Consider the following 23,054-nt stretch of genomic DNA (forward strand, 5'->3'; position numbering starts at 1 on the left):
CTAGATTCTGACTATATTTTACTATTCCAGAGTTCCTTTAATCCCAGTTTTTGTATCAACTTTTCTTCCAATTGTTTTAATGAATTTCTGTTTACCTTAGTCACAGCCACTAAAATTACTATGTTGAAGATAATTGGCACCAAGCATAGACTTTATTTATCTGTTTAAAATTTTTTTTTAATTAAAGCTTTTTATAAAGAATATGCATAGGTAATTTTTCCAACACTGACTCTTGCATAACCTTTTGTTCCAAATTTTCCTCTCCTTCCCCCCACCCCCTCTCCTAGCTGGCAGGTAGTCCAATACATGTTAAATATGTTGAAATACACGTTAGATCCAATATATGTATACATATTTATACAGTTAATCTTTTTGCACAAGAAAAATCAGATCAAGAAGAAAGAAAAAAACTGAAAGAAAACAAAATGCAAGCAAAGAATGGAGAGAGAATGCTAGGTTGTGTTCTGCACTCTGTTCCCATGGTTCTCTCTCTGGGTGTAGATAGCTCTCTTCATCACTCTCTTCATCACAGGTGAAACTGGTTTGAATCATCTCAACGTTGAGGAGAGCCATGTCCCTCAGAACTGATCATTGTGTGATTTTGTTGCTGTGTATAATCTGGTTCTGCTCATTTCACTTACATCAGTTCATGTAGATCTCTCCAAGCTTCTCTGAAATCATTCTGCTGTGTTCCATTGCATTCATATACCATAATTTATTCAGCCATTCTCCAATTGATGCATAGTTTTTATTTTAAATGGGATGTTTTAAATTAGATAAATGATTAAGACTTAAAAAACTTGAGTTTCTTCTCAAGACACAATCGAGGCAAGAGATGTGTATGTCTGTTAATCACCTCAACATCATTAAGCCTTTTTATTCATAAAACATTGGTGATTTTTAATGGGCATTTAGAGAAAATTTTCAATTCTGAAGAATGTCGGGTTAATGAGAAGAAAAATTGATTATAAAGAATACCAAAGGGGAATACAGAAAAAGTAAAGATTCAGGGAAATTAATGAACTGGTAATCAAATTGGGATTTTAGGATTATGGAAAGCTTTTTGAGCCTGACAAATCAACTGGTTGGGAACCTACTTATAGAGATGTGTTTATTTGTATGCCATCTCTAAATTCGTGGAACTCTTAAGTACTTTTTGATTTTAAAAGAGAATGTACATAAGGAATAATTTTCTAACTGCTTCTTAAACAGTATTAGATCACTTAGATATTGTTACTCTACTGTCATTGGCTTTTTTAATATCTCTTGTCATTTATTAAGATTAAAGTGAATTTATGCTAATTTCATCCTAGGATTTTGTTATATAATATTTAGACATTACCTGGACTGCTGTAATATTAAAGAGTTAAAGTTTATTAAGTAAACATGAGATAGATATAAAACTGAAAGAGATCTGATAGGCACTCTAGGCTAAGCCCATATTTTTAATAGTTGAAGATACAAGCCCAGGAATATTAAGTGACTTGCCCAAAAGCATTTACAAAACTATTAATAATATGAAGGTAATAGAGATCTACTGCAGACCAAACCGGACCACTTCTGAAAATAAGATTTCTGGCTTATTAACTATGTCATTAATAAAAGAGCTCAAACTGCTCCTATACAATTCTTTGGATTGATTGTGCTGATAGGTTTTTTCTCTGGAATTTTTTTCCTCAATTACATGTAAAATTTTTTTAAATTGAGTTCCACATTCCCTCCATTTTCTAACCTCTTGAGAAGTCAAGAAGTCTGCTAAAACTATGTGTTCAGTCATGCAAAACATTTTCATATTAACTATCTTGCAAAAAAACAAAAAACCCAGAAAGACTAAAAGTATGCTTCAATCTGCATTCAGGCATTTTTGATCATAAGCCCTTCAAAATTATTTTGGATCATTGTATTGCTGAAAGTAACAAAAGTTCACAGTTCATTGTATAATATTTCTGTGTACTGTGTACAATGTTCTTCTGCTCACATCAATTCATGTAAGTCCACATCAAGTATTCCATCATAAATTACATACATCAGCTATTCCCCAATTAATGGGCATCTCAATTTCTAATTTTTTGCCACCACAAAAATAACTATGACTACAAATAATTTCAATTTCTCCTTAAAACTGCCTGTTCATGCCCTTTTGACCATTTGTCAATTGGAGAATGACCTGTATTCTTAGAAAATTGACCTAATTCTATATATAAGAAATGAAACCTTTATCAGAAACTTAACTGTAAAAATTTCCCTAGTTACTATGCTTAAAAAAGTTATCAAATTGTGCATATCCTTTGATGCAGAAGTGTTCTACTGGACTCTACTGAGATCTTGAAGGAAAGCGACCCACATATGCAAAAATGTTTGTGGCAGCCCTTTTTGTAGTGGCTAGAAATTGGAAACTGGAAACTGAGTGGATGGCCATCAGTTGGAGAATGGTTGAATAAATTATGGTATATGAATGTTATGGAATATAATTGTTCTGTAAGAAACGACCAGTAGGGTGATTTCAAAGAGGTTTGGAGAGACTTACATGAACTGATGCTAAGTGAAATGAGCAGAATCAGGAGATCATTATACATGGCAACAAGAAGATTATTCGATGACCAGTTCTGATGGATGCAGCTCTTTTCAACAACGAGATATTCAAACCAGTTCCACTTGTTCAGTGATGAAGAAAGCCATTTACACCCAGAGACGACTATGGGAACTGATTGTAGACCATAACATAGCATTCTCACACTTTTTGTTGTTTGCATTTTGTTTTCTTCCTTAGGTTTTTTTTTCTTCCTTCTTGATCTGATTTTTCTTGTGCAGCAAGATAACTATAAATATGTATACATATATTGGATTTAATATATGTTTTAACATATTTAATATATTGGACTACCTGCCATCTAGGAGAGGGAGTAAGGTGAAGGAGGGAAAAATTTGGAACAGAAGGTTTTGCAAGGGTCAATGTTGAAAAATTACCCATGCATATGTTTTGTAAATAAAAAGTTTTAATAATTAATATAAATAAATAAAATTTCCCCCCAGTTTACTGCTTTTCTGATTTGCTCATGAATCCATTTTGATCTTATCTTGGTATATGGTGTGAGATAATCAGTCTATATCTAGTTTCTGCCAAACTGCTTTTCAGTTTTCCCACCAGTTTTTGTCAAATGATGAATTCTTGCCCCAAAGTTGCAATCTGGATTTGTCATCCAGTTTTCCCACCAATTTTTGTTAAATGATGAATTCTTGCCCCAAAGTTGAAATCTTTGGATTTGTCAAACAGCAGGTAATAATGGTCATTTACTATTGTATTGTGTACCCAAGCTAGTCCACCTATCACCCCACTTTTATTTTTCAACTGATACCAGATTGGATGATAGCCACTTTATAATACAGTTTGATTATCTGGAACAGCTGGAACAACTTCCTTCACATTTCAAAAATATAATTCCCTTGATTGTCTTGACCTTTTTGTTTATTGAAGCTTTTTATTTTCAAAACATATGCAAGGATAATTTTTCTCCATTGATCCTTGTAAAACTTTTCCAATTCCCCCTCCCTTCCTTCCATCCTCTTCTCTAGATGGCAAGTAATCCAATATATGTAAATATGGCAAAAATATATTAGACATACATATTTACATAATTATCTTGCTGCAAAAGAAAAATTAGATCAAAAAGAAAAAAATTGAGAAAAAATAAGATTCAAGCAAACAACAGCAAAAGAAGTAAAAATGCTATGTTGTATTCCACAATGGCTCTCTTCATCACTGCACAAGTGAAACTGGTTTGAATCATTTCAGTGTTGAAGAGAGCCACGTCCCTCAGAATTGATCATCATATACTTGTCTTGTTGCTGTGTTTTGCTCATTTCACTTGGCATCAGTTCATATAAGTATCTCCAAGCCTCTCTGAAATCATCGTGCTGGTCATTTCTTACAGAACGATAGTACTCCATAGCATTCATATACCATAATTTATTCAGCCATTCTCCAAATGATGGGCATCCATTCAGTTTCCAGTTTCTTGCCACTACAAAGAGGACTGCCACAGACATTTTTGCACATGTGGGTCCTTTTCCTTTCTTTAAGATCTCTTTGGGATATAAGCCCAGTAAAAACACTTCTGGGTCAAAGGGTATGCATTGTTTGATTAACTTTTTGAGCATAGTTCCAAATTGCTCTCCAGAATGGCTGGGATCAGTTCACAACTCCACCAACAATGTATTAGTGTCATTATCTTTTCCTGTCATCTTAGCCAATCTGAGAAGTATGTAATGGTATCTCAGAGTTGTCTTAATTTTCATTTCTCTGATCAATAGTAATTTAGAGCACTTTTTCATATGACTAAAAATGGTTTCAAGTTCTTCATCTGAAAATTGTTCATATTCTTTGACCATTTATCATTTGGAGAATGGCTTGAATTCTTATAAATTTTAGTCAATTCTCTATATTTTAGAAATGAAGCTTTTATCAGAACCCTTGAATGTGAAAATGTTTTCCCAATTTATTGCTTCCCTTCTAATCTTGTCTGCATTAGTTTTGTTTGTACAAAAACTTTTTAACAATATAATCAAAATTATCTATTTGGTGTTCAATAATGAGCTCCAGTTCTTCTTTGTTGACCTTTTCTTCTTCTTTTTTAAATTATAGCTTTTTATTGACAGAACATATGCATGGGTAATTTTTACAACATTGTCCCTTGTACTCACTTCTGTTCCAACTTTTCCCTTCCCTCCTTCTACCCTCTCCCCTAGATGGCATGACCTTTTATTCTTAAGACCAGTTGATTTCATTTTTTCTAGCTTGCTAAAAAAATTATTTACTAATGATTAATATGACACTGATAAGTAAATTAATTTAAGTAGAATTGTCATTTGTATTATGTTTGCTCAGCCTTCCCATGTGCAACAAATATTTCTCCAATTGTTCAGATCTCACTTTATTTGTATGAACATATGTCATACATTTTAATAAAATATAGTTTCCCTACTTATCTCTTTTTATTAGGTGTATTTTTCCTTTTGCTTTGTCTGAGATCATATTTGCTACCCCTACTTTATTTATTTTTATACCTTAGTTGAAGCATAACAGATTCTGCTTCAGCCCCTTATTTTACTCTGTGTGTGTCTCTGTTTCAAGTGTATTTCTTGTAAACAACATATTGTTGAATTTTGGTTTCTAATCCATTCTGCTATCTTCTTCCATTTTATATGTGATTCATCCCAGTCATATTCAGTTATGATGACTGTATTTCCTTCTATCCTATTTGTTCCCTGTTTATTTTTTTTTCTTTCTATTCTGCTCCTCCTTAAAAGTCTGTTTTGCTTCTTACAGTTCTCCCTTAATTTACCCTACCTTTTATCAATCCCCCTCCCTTCTCTTATCCCATTTCCTATTTCCCTGTAGAATAAGATAAATTTCTACATTCAACTAAATGTGTATGTTAATAACCTCTTTGAGCCAAAGTGTGGCTCAAGGTGATGAGAGTGAGGGTCAAGAATTATTCACCACCAATCCATCTTCCTCTTCACTTTTAAAGCTCTTCCTTGTACACCTTTTTTTATGAGAGATAATTTCCCCCATTCCTCACTCCTCCTATGCTATCTTTTTTTCTCATCCCTTAATTTTTAAAATCATCCCATTGTAGTCAACTCAGAACTTTGCCTATATAAACTATTTATAACTGCTCTAATAAAGATGTTCTTAGGAGTTACAAGTATCATCTTCACACATAAGACTGTAAAAACTTTAACCTTATTAAATCCTTTGTGATTTCCTTTTCCTATTTGCTTTTTAAATACTTCTCTTGGGTTTTAAACTTTAAAATCAAATGTTCTACTCAGTTCTAGTCTTTTCATCAGGAATACTTAAAAGTCCTTTATATCATTAGATATCTATTTTTCCTCCTGAAGAATTATATTCAAGTTTTTGTGGGTAAATTCTTTATTGTAATTCTAGCTCCTTTGCTTTCAGAATATCATATTCCAAGTTCTCTTCTCCTTTAAGGTAGAATCTGCCTAAATTTCGGGTGATATTGACTATGGTTCCATGATATTTAAATTATTTCTTTCTAGTTGTTTGCAATATTTTCTTCTTGTCCTGGGAGTTGTGGTATTTAGCTCTTTTGTTCCTCGGTGTTTTCATTTTGGGGTCTCTTCCAGGAAGTGATTGGAATATTCTTTCAATTTTTATTTAACTCCTGATTCTAGGTTATCAGGAAAATTTAATTTGATTGTTTCTTGAAAGGTAATGTCTAAGCTCTTTTTTTGATCATGGCTTTCAGGTAATCGAAAATTTCTTAAATTATTTTTCCTTGATCTATTTTCCATGTCAAGTTGTTTTTCTGATGAGATAGTTCATCTTTTCTTCTTTTTTCCATTAAAAAATTTTAAAATTCTTTTTTGGTGTTTCATGGAATCATCCAATTTTTAACAAATTATTTTCTTCAAAAAGCCTGGAGAGATTTACATGAACTGATGTTGAGTGAAATGAGCAGGACTAGGAGATCATTATATACTTCAACAACAGTACTATGTGATGATCAATTCTGATGGACATGGCCCTCTTCAACAATAAGATGAAACAAGTCAGTTCCAATTGAACAGTAATTAATTGAACCAGCTACACCCAGTGAAAGAGCTCAGGGAAATGAGTGTGAACCACTACATAGAATTTCCATTCCCTCTGTTTTTTTGTCTGCCTGCATTTTTTATTTCCTTCACAGGTTAATGGTATACTATTTTGGAGTCCGATTCTTCTTGTGCAGCAAAATGGCTGTATGGACATATATACATATATTGTATTTAACATATACTTTGATATATTTAACATCTGCCTGCCATCTGGGGGAGGAGATGGGGGGAAGGAGGGGAAAAATTGGAACAAAGGGTTTTGCAACTGTCAATGCTGAAAAATTACCCATGTATATCTTGTAAATAAAAAGCTATAATAGAAAAAAATTATTTTCTTCAGTGAGCTTTTGTACATTTTTCCCAATTTGCTATGTCAGTATATTTTTGTGCTTCTTTTACCAACCTATTGACTTTATTTTCACAATTTTCTTGTATCTCTCTCAATTTCTTAATTTTTCCTCTTCAGAGGAAATTGGTAGTGCTCCTCTCTGCCTCAGAAATGAGACTAAGATCCCTGCTCATTGTGATTGACCACAAGCATTCTTTTTCACCCTGGAACTGTGAACAGGGCCACAGTTTTACCACAACTTACCACACAGTAATATAGTACTAAGTATTCCTAGTTGTAGCCCAGAACTACATATGGATAATGGAATAGAGTCATAAACCCAGCACCAACAAAGGGTTCCCTAAAATCTTTCTGACCAGTTTTCTGACCTTCTTACCATCTGTGGGCTGCTGTTCATGCAGCCATCTTCAAGGCTTGTAGCTGGTAGTGCTGGTATTGGGGGTTCCAGGTCAACCAGCATCTTAGTGAGACAAACCTTTCTTGCTGATCTAAATTGTCTTGAGCTGAAAAATTGTTTTGCCCAAACTTTGTTGGTTCTGTTGCTCCTTGAATTCTATTTGAGGCATTATTTTTAAAGATGTCCATTAGTCACTCAACAAACATTTATTTTCACAAATGTTTTATTCAAAAGTATTCGAAATGTATTTATTTTTTCAAATACACGTAAAGATTATTTTCAATATTCATCTTTGCAAAACTTTGTGTTCCAAACCTTCTCCCTCTCCTCCTCTCCTCCCTTAGACAGCAAGCAATCTGATATAGATTAAACATGTATAGTTCTTCTAAACATATTCCATATTTTTCATGCTGCGCAAAATAAAATAAAAAAAAAAACAGATCAAAAGGGAAAAAAACACAAGAAAGGAAAAAAAATAAGCAAACAAAAAAACCCCAAAAAAGGTGAAAATATTATGCTTTGATTCACATTCAGTCTGGATGTGGATGGCACATATATATATGTATACACATAGAACAGCTGACTAGCACAGTAGATAGAATGCCAGGTTTGGAGTTAGGGAGACTCATCTTCTAGATTTCAAATCTGGTCTCGGATAACTCACTCTCTGAGTGATCCTGAGCAAGTCACTTAACCCTTTTACCTTATTTTCCCAGAAAACCCTTAATACAATCATGACAAGTCATATACTACAGAAACAACTCAGCCAAAAAACTTGTACATAATTGTGTATTACCAGAACTGTATAAAAAAGTAAAATATCCCATTCCTATCCTTAAGAAATTAGATCATCTATAAGGTGAGTGAGCATTGTTGATATTCCAAGGTGATTTTTTTTTTTTTGAACAGTATTTCCTAAACAGAAGACTATTTGGAAAAGCTAAGCATTAACTTCAGTCTCCATAATTTCACTGAGCTGGAAGTGGATATTTGGTTTCTTACTGTCTTAACTTCAAATGTTTCCAAAAATCTAGACTCCCTTGATTGTTTCTTTTCTGGTTTTTCTTCATTCTTCTGTTTCCCTCCCACACAGCATTCATGGTTCAGCACCATTACTGTACTAAACCTGCTACAAAATGTCTTCTTAGCAGATCCTCCAACCCAGGAACAATTTCCACTCCTTTTACAGTGTGCTTGCTGTTAAAATGCTCCAGTAGCAGAAGCCCATTTATCATTTTCTTAATAGCTTTACATCTATTTTACTCAGCTAAAGCTAACCCTAACTTTTCTGTGACAGTTGAGGGAATTATGGTCCAAATGGGAAGAGTGTACTAAAATGAAAGGTAAGTTTTATGCAGGAGGAGTGGGAAGAAATACTATGCCAAAGAATAAGCCTGTACTGGATAAAGACAAAATCTCTTTGAAGTGGGGAGACAGAGTCAACTGTCAGGTAAATCCCCTTGAGGTCTTCATGGAAAGGCCTTTCTTAGACCTACTACTATGACAATTCAGGAAGGAGCAGAGAGGGTGAATATCCAGGAAAAAGGGAACAATGGAAGTAAAATCAATGCAACTCCTCAGAGTGACTCTTTCAAAACTTGAGACCCAGTTGGAGTTTGTAGTGACTTGCAGAGACTTGAGTTACCTGAAGACAGCTAGATGGTCCAGTGGTTAGAGCTCTGAGTCAGGATTTGAGTGAAATCCACTATTTACTAGCCGTGGGATCCTGGGCAAGTCACCTTAATCTACTGGAGAGAAGAAATGGCAAACCACTCCAGTATCTTTGCCAGGAAAACCCTACGGACAATATAGTCCATGGAGTCATGAAGAGTTGACATGACAGCAATAACAGTTATCTGAAGAATCGCTTCATGTCCCCCCTTCATTCACAGAGACAACTTGTGTGGGATGGGATTCCTTGCATCCTAATTTCCTTACCTCTCCTGACAATGTCTAGAAAAGCTAGGGAGAGGAAAGAGTGTATATTGGGAAACCTCAGAGGGGAGGCTGAAGTGCTTTCCAGGGCACTACGTTGGACTTGGGATGCTACACCACTGTACCATATTTAGTCAGGGGTAGCGGGCAGCCCCGAATCCGGTATGCAGCTAATGGGAATTCCTGGAGGAACTTTGGCTTTTCCTTTTTGGGATGTCTCACACCCAGGGCTCTCCGCATTTTGGGAGATAGTTATCCATTGAATTGGGGCGGGTTTGGGGAGGGGGGAGAATAGAAGAGAGGGCACCTCAGTCTTGATTAAGAGGGAAAAGGTGAGGGAAGAATTTTAACGAGAATATTACAGAGCACGGCTTCTCCCCCGGGGTTTCCGGTCCCTTTCTAGCCCCTTAGAAATTTACCAGCTTTCTTTTCCCTCTTCTTCCTTTTATGGGATGTCTAAGAAAGAGTGTGTACGTGTGTGTGCTTATGTATGTCCAGAAAGGTTTTTTTTGGGGGGGAGGAGGGGACGGGTTGTGAAGTTTTGGGTGGTGGAAGAAAACTAAGAAATATGAAAAGTTTACCTTTCTCCAAAGACTTCGGGCAGAACTATAAATGACCCTTAGCTTCTAGAAGTCGGGAAGCCTTATTCTACATTCTGTAAAAATTCAAAATCCCCTCCCCTTACCTTGTTCTCCCCAGTAGTGCTACTATCCCTTTTTTCAGTCTTCTCCCCAAATAGTCTGATTGTGAGAAATAAACATTTTGGGAAGGTTTGGGGATTAGGGGAGGAAAAAAGACTTAACCGTGGGATAGAGACTGATGGATGCCGGCTCCGCACTTTCTGTGCCCCAATCCTTGGCGGAACCGTTCTCATTGTCTCCTGGATGGGGAAGAAGAGGTTATATCCAGAGTTCTTGCAGACGCTAAATGTTTAGCAACTGGAAAAAAAAAAAAAAAAACCGACAAGAAGGAAGAGATGGGATCCGCTTTTCCTGTTTCCCACATTCAACACCTTCCCTACCACCTGAAGCTTAGACACTAAGACCTTATTCGGTACGATCCTCTCCCAGACCGCGCACCCTGCGTCTCCAAGCCCGGAGCATCAGGCTCCTGGCAGCTGTTTGTAAAGCTCTTGGGGTCCCTTCATTAAATCTTCCCAGCAGGGGGCAGTATCCTGGGTACAGACCCTTCCCCCACATCCCCTCCCCCCGCCTCCCCTTTTCTTTCTATTCCCCCTATCCCGCCCCATTCTTCCCACCCCATATCAGCTCTCCCTCTATATAGTCAGGCTGAAGAGACAGAGGGGATTTGGATTGTCCCAGCTGTGAACTGTGCAGGATCCGAATTCTCCGGTTTCTTCTCCGCTTTTCCTAACAGGATATCTGTAAGTAGTGGCCAACAGGGTCCAAGGGGAGTTAGAGTGGGGGGGAAGATACCAGATGTCACATTTACTCTGCCCCTCAAGACTCCCAGTTGAGGGCTTCCCTTAAGATGCTTTAATAAGGAGCATCTTTGTAACTTTGGAGAAACTTTTTAAGTTAAGATCAATGTAATATTATTCACCGGAGCTGACTTTCTCCGTGTGCAAAAAAATGCTTTGCCAAAATCTCAGAGCATTATCATGCATCATCAATACGGCCCTTTTAATCCTGTTTAAAAGCAGGAACATCCACAGACAAAATATACCATCAATTTTATGCAAGGGTTTTTGCGACTGCTGAACAGCGGCTAATGAATGAAAGTTGGTCTTCCAAGGCTCCTAATTCCACTTTTGAGTGCATTTATTTATGCAGCACATTTTGCCCCCAAGCTACATTACCACCTATGCCAATCTCAATTTATGCACCTTACAAAGGAATTTAATATTTAAGAAAACAACTGAAAGCTACATTTGTTAACTAGGAAACCAGCCCCCAGCCTTCCCCAAAATATCCGGGGCTACGAAATTTACATAGATGTGATCACAGAGTTTTGATGCTTAAGTTAAATTGCAAATTGGCCAATGTGTGAGAGAGAAGCCAAGCAGACAGCTATGAAATTAAATTATTCCTCGTGTGTTTTAAATGCCGTTTACAGTTTTTCAGTGTGAATGAATTCTAAGACATGGTTAAAAAATGTCAGTAGATGTCAGTATGTAAAAGTTTCTTGTGTGCCTCAGAATAAAATGTGCTCTTTCTTTTTATAGGATTGTTTTACTCTCCAACTCAAGATTTAATGGAGAAAACCTAAATCTCAATTATCTCTTGTCTGTTAAATAACTCATTTTGTGTGTATATGCTGTGTATTGGTAAGCATCTCTTTGAGGAGAAAATAAGTGGGCTTTCTGTGAATTATTAGAAGTCTGAGTACTTTTCCAGAGCACTGTTCTTTTCACAGTTTAAGAGTAGAGGAGAACTAGATATTTTTGACAATGAGAAAGGAAGCTTCCTCTACCCCAGGAAACCTTCCTTTATTCTGCCAAAGCTGCTAATCTCAGTAATGCTCATTTTTATATCTCTTTAAGTGACCTTATCCTTCTCCAGATTCATAACTTCTCTTCAGAATTGCTAATGTGTAGATACTTCCTTAGGTGTATGACTTAGGTTGTAAAGACCTTAAGGACAGAGAACTCATCTTATGAATTTTTGTGGCATGCCCAATACTAGCACAGTGCCTTGCACATAGTAGGTTCTCAATAAATATTTGTTGAATGGATGAGAGAGTGAATAAATGAAAGTCTGAAATATTAGCTGTCAGAGATTTCTTAGTGTTCTTTTCTACATACAAATGCTGTGATTCTTTCCATGTAAAGCCTTATGTTTTTATTATCACTTGGAAATAGGCGTGTTATTCCCTACAAGGTATTTGTTTTGAATTTGTTATCATCACATTTCTGTGGAACAGCTAGTATTGAGGAGAACATGTCCTTTTATGGTAGCATTCATATGTTGAGCACCCAGAGCCCTTTTCAAATTTTTCGTATTAGCTATTTGTGAATCAAGGAATTTATCCTTCCATACCTTATCCCTTTATGAGATATGGAGAGTATTGTAATATAATCCTGATTAGTTGATTTTAATCCCAATTTTGTAGGAAAGGGAACTTGTACTTCTATTATTTAAGAAGAGAAGACCAAACATGTGTGTGTGTGTGTGTGTGAAAATAGTATCATTCTCCACAGTGCATAAAGTTATAACAGGTGTCCAATACAGTTTATATTTTAAATATACAAAACCCTTAGAATTTCAGAACTAGAAGAAAACTCAAAAGATTACCCAGTTCAACTCCTTATTATAAAGATAGGAAAACTGATTCAAAGAAAGTTACTGTGAATCTTTATGTAAAAGAAGAATTTTCCTTTAATTCACCTTTTTTTAGTCAATTTTAAGCTGACATTAGGGTGTGTTTGGGGCTAGAAACTATCACTGAAAACCTTTGCTATATCAAATGATAAGTTAACTACTTATTTCAAGTTTTATTAGGATTATTCAGAGACCTCACTTCATTAGAAGAGAATAGGAAACCAGATTTACTGACACAATTATATTTTTTCTTATTCCCTATCCCTGTTTTATTATTTTCCTCAATAGTATTTTATTTTTCCAAATGTAAAGATAATTTTCAACATTTACTTTTGTAGGATTTTGTGTTCCAAATTTTTTCTCACTTCTTCCCTTCTCGCCCTCCTCAAGATAGCAAGCAATTTGATATAGATTATACATGTACAATACTTTTAAATATATTTCCATATTTGTCATCTTAGATCAAAAGGGAAAAGAAAAATTAGACCAGAGGGAAAAAACATAAGAAAGAGAAAGCAAGCAAGCAAACAAACAAACAATAAAAGGTGAAAATCCACATTCAGTCTCCATAGTTTTCTCTCTGGATATAGATAGCATTTTTCATTCCAAGTCTATTGGAAGTGCCTATCCCTATTTGAAAAACTCACTTAATAATCTTGATCAGTACCTTGAGGAAAGACAGAATTTCATGAAGGATACAGAAGAATTTGAAAGAATTTGCAAAGAAACAGGAGAAATGATTTTGAAAATCCAGGGGTTGTTCATTAGTCCTGGCAGATGGAAACTAGCTGGATGGCATTTATTTCTCGTTTCTATGATTACTTCCAAGGCTGTGATGATTCTGAGGTACAGGTTTCCCTAGATACTCTGGTATTTGCTCTATGACGCAATTTAAACAGTTGACACAGTTTAGGGACATCTTCCTCTCATTTGTCTAGGCTAGAAACAGAGCAAATGGATATAGAAAACCAGGATACCAATACTGCTTGGGACCTCTAAAGGTCATTGTGTCCATCTTCCTCCCTACACATTGGCAACCCAATCAGATGGTTTTCTGTTTCTGTAGAATCTTTTTTTTTTTTTTAAGTTCCATGGCTAATATGGAAGATAAAAGAAGATAGCTAGAAAATTTCAAGAGTCTTTGTATACAAGTAGATCTCTATATCTCCTATAATATATAAAGCTCTTTTAAAGAAAAAAATAGGTTTTAGTGATGAGAATAATTTGCATTATAGGTCATTGAGAGGGCAGAAAATCTGCTCAACTGAGGAAATTGATTCAAAGAAACCCATAAATCCTTTTTTTAAAAAAATATTTTCTGGAGGTTGTATTTATCTTTTATTCTTTTTTTTCTTTGTTAATTTTAAAATAATAGTTTTTTTATTTTCAAAATACATGCAAAGATAGTTTTCAATATTCACCCTTGCAAAGCCTTGTATTCAAATGTTTTTCCCTTCCTTCCTTCCCCTTATGGCTCTCCTTTAGACAGCAAGTAGTCCAATATATGTTAAACATGTGTAATTCTTATAAATTCTTTTTGTGAAGGAAAGCTCTCCCTTATCTCTTTTATCTGTCAAAGTTAAAAATGCTTGTATTTGTCCTAGTACCTACTCTGTCCTCTTAAAAAGAGATAATAAAAATCTTATCTAGGATCTTTAGGAACTAAAAATAAGGAAGGACCAATGGAGCATACTCACTTCTCACTTCTTTCCAAAGGCCAAGATTCTTAAATTTTTAGATATACATTTCTTCATGACTATATTTAGAACAATAACTTGTTCCATTTGATCTTTTCTGACATTGCAAAAGGGAATCAATAGTTAGATTCTGTCACTATAGGAAATTCCTCCTGGGGATCCACACACATGTAGAGAATTTTGTCAGCTTATTCTTTGGAAGTTGACATACTCTTCTCATATAATCATATGCTATCTAAATAATGGACTTAAACTCCATGTTTCATGATTAAAATTGGGTTGCTCTGTAAGGCCACTCACAGCTAACACATTTTACTATCTTTCCTTTGGTCTCCTTCCAGACATTACCTGTAACTGGGAGAACTAATGCATTCAGAATTGATAGCCTCAACTCTGTCACTTGTTGGCATGTGATTTCAGAGGTGGTTCATATTCAGGGACCTTTTGTTCCAATTCCATATAACTTTCTTAGTGAATAGTGTCATTTAGAGAAAATCATGTCTCTTCACATGTCTGGTTTATTCATATTTAAAATGAAGGGATGGGATGATTGATTTTAAAAGTTCTTTTGAATTGTGTGATTTCCATGAAGGAAAAAATTCTAGAAAATATGTTCAAGCATAGTTCATAGGTTATTAAAATTGTCAGGGAAGGGATTTTCAAAATCTTAGATTTGTTTCTAGTTATCTCCATGTTAATACTTAAAGAGTAGAATCTTTATCTCTATTTGGAAAATTCATTCAAAACAAACGTCTTTAAAATCCCAATTCACAACACTCTTGGAATTCTCTTTTGGTGTGCTTTAAGCTCTTATTACAAAGACAAATAAGCCGCTCTTAAACTAATGATGGAGATAGACAAAGAACCCAGAAACAGATAATTGGACAGAAGATAGTATCAGATCTGAGGAAAATTTATTTGACTTTGAAATTTTCAGGGTGTAGGGATTTTAATTCAATTCAACAAACATTTATTATCTGCTATATGTGTTAGACTCTGTGAATACAAAGACCAAAAAATAAAAACAAATCAGGTATTGCCCTTAAGGAGTTTATATTCCACTAAGGAGAAACAATAGCTAAAACTTAATGTGGTCTTTAAGGTTTTCAGAGTACTTTCTACATATGCCTCAAAACAATCCTGTGAAGCAGGTACTGCAAGTATTCTTATTTCCAGTTTGCAGGTGAGGAAATCATGGTTTAGAAGGGCTAAAGTCATTTACCTAGAGTCACACAGTTGTTATATCCAAGATGAGATTCAAAGGCAGGACTTCTGATTCCAAATCTAGCATTCTAGGCACTACACCCACTACCTTGTTTTTAGGGACACTCAGATATAGTTTGTTGGAACATAGATTCATGTAATTCAGTCATTCACTTAGCAGTATTTTGTAAAGGATTTTGATTGAACCTTCATATTGACAGGGGTGTGAAACTGTGTTCCCTTTTGATCTATAAAATTAACACTCTAAAATTCTGTCCCCTTTGATTCTTAGCCTTGCAATTCCAGAGAGTCTATGAGACAGTATGTTTCTCAGGCTGGGCCATTTCTAAGGCAGATCACCCCCATGGATAGCTGGATCTCCATTCAAATTCAGGCTGAAGAACCTTCAAAGTAATTTCAATTGGGACATCCTGGTCTGATCAGTTCAAATTGTCTCCAGCCCCCTGCTAAGATCTGCTCATAAAATAAGTTTCTGCTCTCTCATTTCTTTGCAGAATGTCCAAAGTCTTCCAGGACTTCTGCCCGCTGTGGAGAGACCCTCTTCTCAGTGAAAAACTTTTTGTTATTTCTCTGCCAGGACTTTGCCGCTGAAGAAGTCAGTCTTTCTAGCAAAGCTGGCTTGTCATCCAACAATAAACTTCCCTTTTTGCCATCTAAAACTCTTTGGGTTCGTGAATTCTTTCACAAAGGACCTGTGTCGACCAAAAGGATATTCCTACAACTCTCTGACTGACACTAGATCCCCATCAATATCACGATGTATAGCACATCCCTGAGATAGTCACAGGTCCTTAGATGGTTTATTGGAGGGAGGGGCTGATAAGGCTTTATAGATATAGGTGGTGAACTCTTGGGCAGTGGAGAAATGATGGGCCAGAGAGGTGTCATTTGTCAGAAATAGCTCCATTTGGGCAGCTAAAGCTTTTTGGGTGTTGAAGACAATGTTGTTGCCAAGTATTGACTCATCACCACTGACTTTGACACTTCTTTCCTCCTTCCCTTTCTCTCTGTCTCTCTGTCTCTCTATCTCAGTCTCTGTTTCTGTCTCTCTCTCTCTCTCTGTCTCTCTTTTTCTATCTCTCTCTCCTTCCTTCCTTTCATCCAGTCATACTCAATGACTTAGATATAGAGCAACAAGAAACATTTAGTTTTATTTCAATATCTCAAGGACTGATTTTTCAGACCTCTCTAGATTTAAATACAATGGATATCCCTGTCTCTTTCTGTCTTTTCTATGTCCATCTTTGTATACACCAACCCTATTTGCCTATAGCTCATTCATCACTCCCATATTTGGAAATCTAAGTTCTGGTTGCAGAAAATATGCAGAAAATATTTTGTGATATCTAATCCATCTAGATTTTTGTTCAGACATTTCCCAAGACTGTTTCAATTTATGTGCATATCTTTCTTTTAGAACAGTGGTTCTTATTTTCTTTGTCATCATGGACCCCTCTGGCAGTCTAGTGAAACCTATGGATCCCTTCTCAGAATGATATTTTTAAATAAAGAAAATAAAATGTATATGATTCCAAAGGAATCAATATAAATATAGGATATATATAATATATATATATATATATATATATATATATATATAAACACGTTTCTGAGACTGGGTTAAGAATTCCTGCTAGAGAATGTTTCATAGATCTATAACCCTAAAGGACCTCTAAGACCATCCAGTCGATGACTCTCATTTTGTAGATGAGGAATCTGATTTGCCAAAGTTAGTGATCTGCCAAAGATTACACAGGTACTACACATCAGAGGCAGAATATGAACCTAGGTTCTCTGATTCTCTTACTTCTATTTCTCTGCTTCTTGCAGCTTGTGAAAAATGTCTATTTGAAGAATCTAATTGTGTTTTGGTGTGTTGGAGCCAGCCTGATTTGAGAGAGCCCATTGTCAAATTTTTCAATGTGAGCATTTATACCTCACATATCAACCATCTTTCCAAATCAGGACTTAGTTTATTATTTTGTTGATTGTCTAGATTTAAGAAAGTTTAAATAATATGGATTAAACTTAAAATTTATGTACATTTAAAAAATCTGCATGATCCAGTTAAACTTTTACCATCATACCCTCCTGTTGCTCTGTAAACATTGCTTGACTTCCACAGGAGGGCAGTAGAAGTCTCAGGGAGTGATGTCATTGCTAGATTGGGAGGATAGTAACAACAACAACAACAACAATAATAATAATAACATATTACACTTTAGAGTTTGCAAGTGCTTCCTATCCATTATCTTATTTGAGCTTCCCAATACCTCTGTTCCTATATCATTTTCTGTGTAGTGGAGGATTAGAACTGGTTCAATTAACAAACATTTGCCAAGTTCCTATTGTGCAAAAGCACAATGTCATGCCTGGGGATATAAAAACAGAAATTTTTTTTCCTGTTCTCAAGGAGTTTACATTCTGCTCAAGTGATATAGTGGGTGAGTAAATGCATGATAAATTGGAGAGTGAGTAAACACTAGCAACTGTGGAGATTGGAAAGACTTCTTATAGGGTATGGTACTTGTGTTGAGTCTGAAAGGAAGCTTAAAGTCATGAGAAGTCTTCTCCAGGCATGATGGAACAGTTTGTGAGAAGGTCTGTGAGAAAAGAGAGACAGGATGCTAAGTTTAGACAGTAGCTAATTATGCAAGGTGATTGAAACCTAGAGTGTATGAAGTGGGGACTGAGATAAAATAAATCTAGGGGTACATTGGAGCAAGATTAAAGAGATCTCAAAATAGCAGGCTGAAGAATTTGATCATTATTTTAGAGACATAGGGTGCCACTGAAGATTTTTGAATAGGAGAGTTACAAGATCAGACTTGTTCTTTTGGAGAATTATTTTAGCAGCTAGGGGAAGGGTGAATTGAAGAGAGGAGAGACCAGAGACAAAGACCATTAGGAAGTTATTACAGTTGTCCATGAAGACCCCGAAATGGCCTTTTGAGTAGAGAGAAGGGCTGGGTGTGAGAGATGTGAAGGTCAAATTGACAACACATAGCCACTGCTGACTCAACAGAAAGAGGGAAGCTTTGGGGAAAAGTGGATTTAATAAAGAAGATGATGAGTTCCATTTTGGATCGTTCAGCCAGGTGAAGATGTCTAACATCTGGTAATGGTAAGGATTATGAAAGACTAGAGATAGAGAAAGACTATGAATTTAGAGCTGGCTATAGAGGATGAGGAATTTGCTTCATAGAAATGATCACTGAACCCAGAGTAGCAAATGAGACCACTAAGACAGGATATAGCATGAAAAGATGTCAGGACAGACCTTGGGGAATACCCATAATAAGAGTGAGGTTGATGGATGATAATCTAAGAAAGAAGAAAGAAAGAGAAACAGGAAAGTGATGTTACAAATGATAAGGTACTGACCTTAATGAGTTGAAACTGCACATGGGACAAATTCAATTTGTTTTTTTAAAGGCTATAGAGTGCTATCCATGGGCCCAGAGGGACCCTTGAAATTTCAACTCTTTTGGAGTCAAGTGGGAAATGGGCGGTGGACTGGTGTGTGTGTGTATGTGTGTGTGTGTGTGTGTATAGTTATGTGTAGAGGTAGTTATGCTCTATACCTCTAGAGTGCACTTTGAATCAAGGTGCAGTAATAGGGCAAGGGAAAGAATGGAATAGTGACCATCATGGGAAGAGAGGATGCTCCCTTTCTCCCATACGAGTTCTAATTCTGAAGCCAAGGGAAGAAAGACTATCTAGAAGGAGGGAGGTAGTTAACAAAATCAGATTTTATAAAGCAATCCAGTAGGATGAGGACTGAAAAAAGACTTAGACATTAGTAGTTAGGAGATAACTTGGTGACAATAGCTTCAATGGGACAGTTTGGATTAATTGAGGAGGAAGTGGAATTTGAAGAGCTGGAGGCGATGAGTATTGATAATTTTATCTGGGATTTTGGTTATGAAATTGAAGAAATAAAGGATGAGAGAATGGAAAAGTGAAATGAAGCTTTTTTAAAAAAAAGAATAACAATGTTTGTAGCAATGATGGATGATCTTATAGATAATGAAAAATTGAAGAGGAGAGAGGGGAGATAGGGAGGGAGAGAAAGTTGTTCTAAATCAATGGCATCAAACTCAAATAGAGATAAAGTATCCCTGCATATTGATTTCATTTTAAGAGAGAAAGACAGAGACAAGAGACACAGAGAGACAGAGACAGAGAGGGAGACAGAGAGAAAGAAGAAGAGAAAGTTGTTCTAAATCAATGATATCAAACTTAAATAGAAATAAAGGATCCCTGCATATTGATTTCATTTTAAAGGATAGTGTTATTTATGTTTTATTGTATTTTGTTCATTTCTTTAAATACTTCTCAATTACATTTTAATCTGTTTGGTTTGCATTCAGAGAATGTTGCTGTATTTAACAACTCTAATTTAAGGAACAAAGTCCTGGAAAAGATAGCAGGGATCAATATTCCAAGTAGGATAATTGGCTTTGAAAAAAGATCAAGGGCACCTCTTCCTCTGAGATTAGAGCAAAGAAGAGAATGGGGATCAATTTAGAAATAGACATTAGTTGGGGAGAAGATGGAGCTTGTATTCAATAGTCTCAGTAAGGTGTAAAAGGTAGGGCCTCCACTGAAAAGGATGAAGTGGATTTGATATAGGGGCCTCAGGAGAGAAGACAATGTTGTTAATAGCCTCTTAGAGAGTGTGATAAAATCAATCAGAGAAGGATAAAAAAGATTGCCATGCAATGGTAAGGACTTGGTAAAGATTAGATAACATATTTGTAATGGATCTAATCAGTGGATGATGTGTTATTTCATCTAGTGGTATTCAGTAGTACATGATTATGAACAGATGGCTGGTGGACCTACAGAGAGATTGAACTGGCAAAGCACGAGTGGAGAATTGTATGGGGGAATAAATGAACATTCAAATATAAAGAATAATATAGAGTTGAACTGATCAGCTCTAGGGTCAAAAATCACAAAGGGAAGAGAATGAAGTCAGAATGATTGGTCTGAATTATTGGAAGAATAATGATAAGTAGAAGTTGTGATAGGACTTCAAAATAATATATAAAGGAATGAGACATTGAGGGAAGTTGTCATCTGTAGAAGGAAGGTCAAAGTTCTGAATCATAGAGAATAATAATTGTGGGTAACAAGATCTAAGGTAAGACATCTCCATGTGTCTCTGAGGTAGAATGAAGATGCAGATCATGGAAACTGATTTGGAAGGCCAAGAATTTTAAAGGTATATATATTGAAGACCCTAAGTATATGGGCAGTGTTTGGGGGTAAGTCAGGTGTTGAATTTTTTGAGAATAAAAGAAAAATGACCTAGAAACTTGTAAATTACAGAAAGGAGGCTCTGGTTAGATTGATATAAATGAATTGTACAGTCATTGAAGGAGGAGAAATAGCTAAGTGATGATGGGAGAAATGATCTTTGGAAGTGAAAATGAAGAAGAACAAAGGGTGTGCTTGCTCTTCCTGTTGGCCCAGTGGGTGAGGGGACATGAGGTTAGGGATGCAATACTTTCTAGAAAGAGTCAAAAGTTGAATTATTAATGAAAGTTATATTTTGAAGCTAAAGTTCTTCATGAGGCAGTCCGGCCTTGAATCCAAAAGGACATAGGTTTAAGGCCCATTTTTGGTTCATATTGGTTTTGTGCCCTATGTGGACAAGTCACTGAAGCTCTCAGTGTTCTAGACAACTCTACAACAAACTCATCTAGTCCCCATTCATACTGAAGCATTATCTATCTCTAAAGTTTTCTGAATTTTTGATTCTCCTCTGCTACTCCTGATCTTCTTAGACCAAAGTAGAATTAGCACCACATCACCATGCAGAATATTAGAGGAATGGAAAGTAATGCTCTTCACCAAGGAAAGTTGGTTTCCCTTTCTCCTTTTTTGGAGAGCACCGATTCTTTGGGATTGATCTCAGTTTTTGCTTGTAAGGATTGGAGGAGAACAGGTTTCTGGCAATAACAACCCTTGGATTCTTGTTTCTGCCACTAATTTTTTCTCAATCTGTGGTTTATGGAAAGTGAACATTATCTCATTAATTCATCATTCTATCATCAGAATCAGTTATGCATTTTCAGAGGGGCTGGGCAGGGATATGTATAAGTTGGAAGAGTGAAGGGTATGGAGACAAATCAATATGAACTCTATTCCATCTTTGCACCTCTTTGCTTTTTGAGTTATATAGAATGAATCGGATGTAGTCTTTTTCTTCTGAGCTTGTAATTGGGGATCAGTGTTATGGATGCAGAAAGATTTAAAGTGGTACAGAAAACTTAAAAGCATATACACAGAGAAATAAATGAAACATTTACACTGCTTCCTAATAAAGGATCAATAGATAGGGGAAAACAGTGTACTGGAAAGAGCACTGGATTTGGATTCAGATGTGGGTTTAAATCCTGGCTCTCATCCACATCCAAAGAGAGCACTATGGAGCCTGAATATGGATCACAACGTAATATTTTCATCTTTATTGGTATTGGTTTATTGGTTTGTTATTGATTGCTATTTGTTGGCTTGTTTTTTCTCATTTTCCCCTTTTGATTTGATTTTTCTTGTGCAGCATGATAAATGTGGAAATATATATAGAATTGTAATGTTTAACCTATATTGGATTACTTGCTATCTAGTGGAGAGGGGAGGAGGGCAGGATGGGAGAAAATTTTGGAACACAATTTTTGCAAGAGTGTATCTTGAAAACTATCTTTGCATGTATTATGAAAAATAAAAAGCTATTTAGAAAGAAAATCCTGGTTCTATGCTAAGCTTTTTATTTTATTTTATTTTTTTAACATAAATAGAATTGTAGCTAAAACCTGGAATGAAGAAGATCTTTTTTTTTCAAATTCCGGTGTTGCCACTTTCAGGCTACATAATTTTGGGCCACTCTTCTTTGAGCCTCGTCTATGACATATGAAAGTAATAACTCTGGATTTCTCCTTCACAAGGCTCTTAGAAAGCTCAAAGGAAATGATATATGTAAAATAAACTTTAACAGGCTTTTAAAAGTCAGTTATTAATAAGTCATTTCTTTGAGGTTCTGTTTCTTCATCTGTAAAATGTGGGTAATACCTATATACACACTTCACAGGTTTGTTTTAGGAATGTGCCCTGTAGATAATTATGTCAATATTATTGTTGCTGTTCAGTTGTTTCAATCATGTCTACTTCTTTGTGACTCATTTTGAGGCTTTCTTGGAAAAGAATTTAGAATCGTTTGCTATTTCCTTCTCCATCTCATTTTACAGATGAGGAAACTAAGGCAAATAAGATTAAATGACTTGTCCAGAGTCATACAGCTAGAGTTTAAGGATCACTTTGAACTCAGAACTTCCTGACCCTAGACTTAGCCCTCTATTCACTGTACCATCTAGCTGCCCTAATACAAATGTAACCTTATTTATCATTATTTATTATTTATGTCCTTATTTATAGCAGAAAAAGAAAAGAGGCAAAATGGAGTTTTGAAAGAATGCCAGAAGACCTACATGTAAATCCTGCTTCTGTCACTTAGTCTCTGTGATATTTCTGGCAAATCA

The 23,054-nt window shown here is 35.7% G+C and overlaps 1 protein-coding gene across 3 annotated transcripts in view; it reads left to right on the forward strand.

Moving 5' to 3' along the window:
• The first annotated feature begins 10,584 nt into the window (after nucleotides 1–10,584).
• The window catches only part of MYH11 (myosin heavy chain 11), a 127,876-nt gene continuing 115,406 nt past the window's right edge, over nucleotides 10,585–23,054 (forward strand). For 2 of the 3 annotated variants that reach the window (XM_051962696.1, XM_051962706.1), the window contains exon 1: nucleotides 10,586–10,689. The gene's annotated coding sequence lies outside the window, so the exon portion shown is untranslated. Of the gene's footprint in view, nucleotides 10,690–23,054 lie in introns of all 3 variants that reach the window. The other variant, XM_051962715.1, reaches the window with a different exon arrangement.

This window comes from Antechinus flavipes, chromosome 1 (assembly GCF_016432865.1).
Source record: "Antechinus flavipes isolate AdamAnt ecotype Samford, QLD, Australia chromosome 1, AdamAnt_v2, whole genome shotgun sequence".
In the NCBI taxonomy this organism is placed as follows: Eukaryota; Metazoa; Chordata; class Mammalia; order Dasyuromorphia; family Dasyuridae; genus Antechinus; species Antechinus flavipes.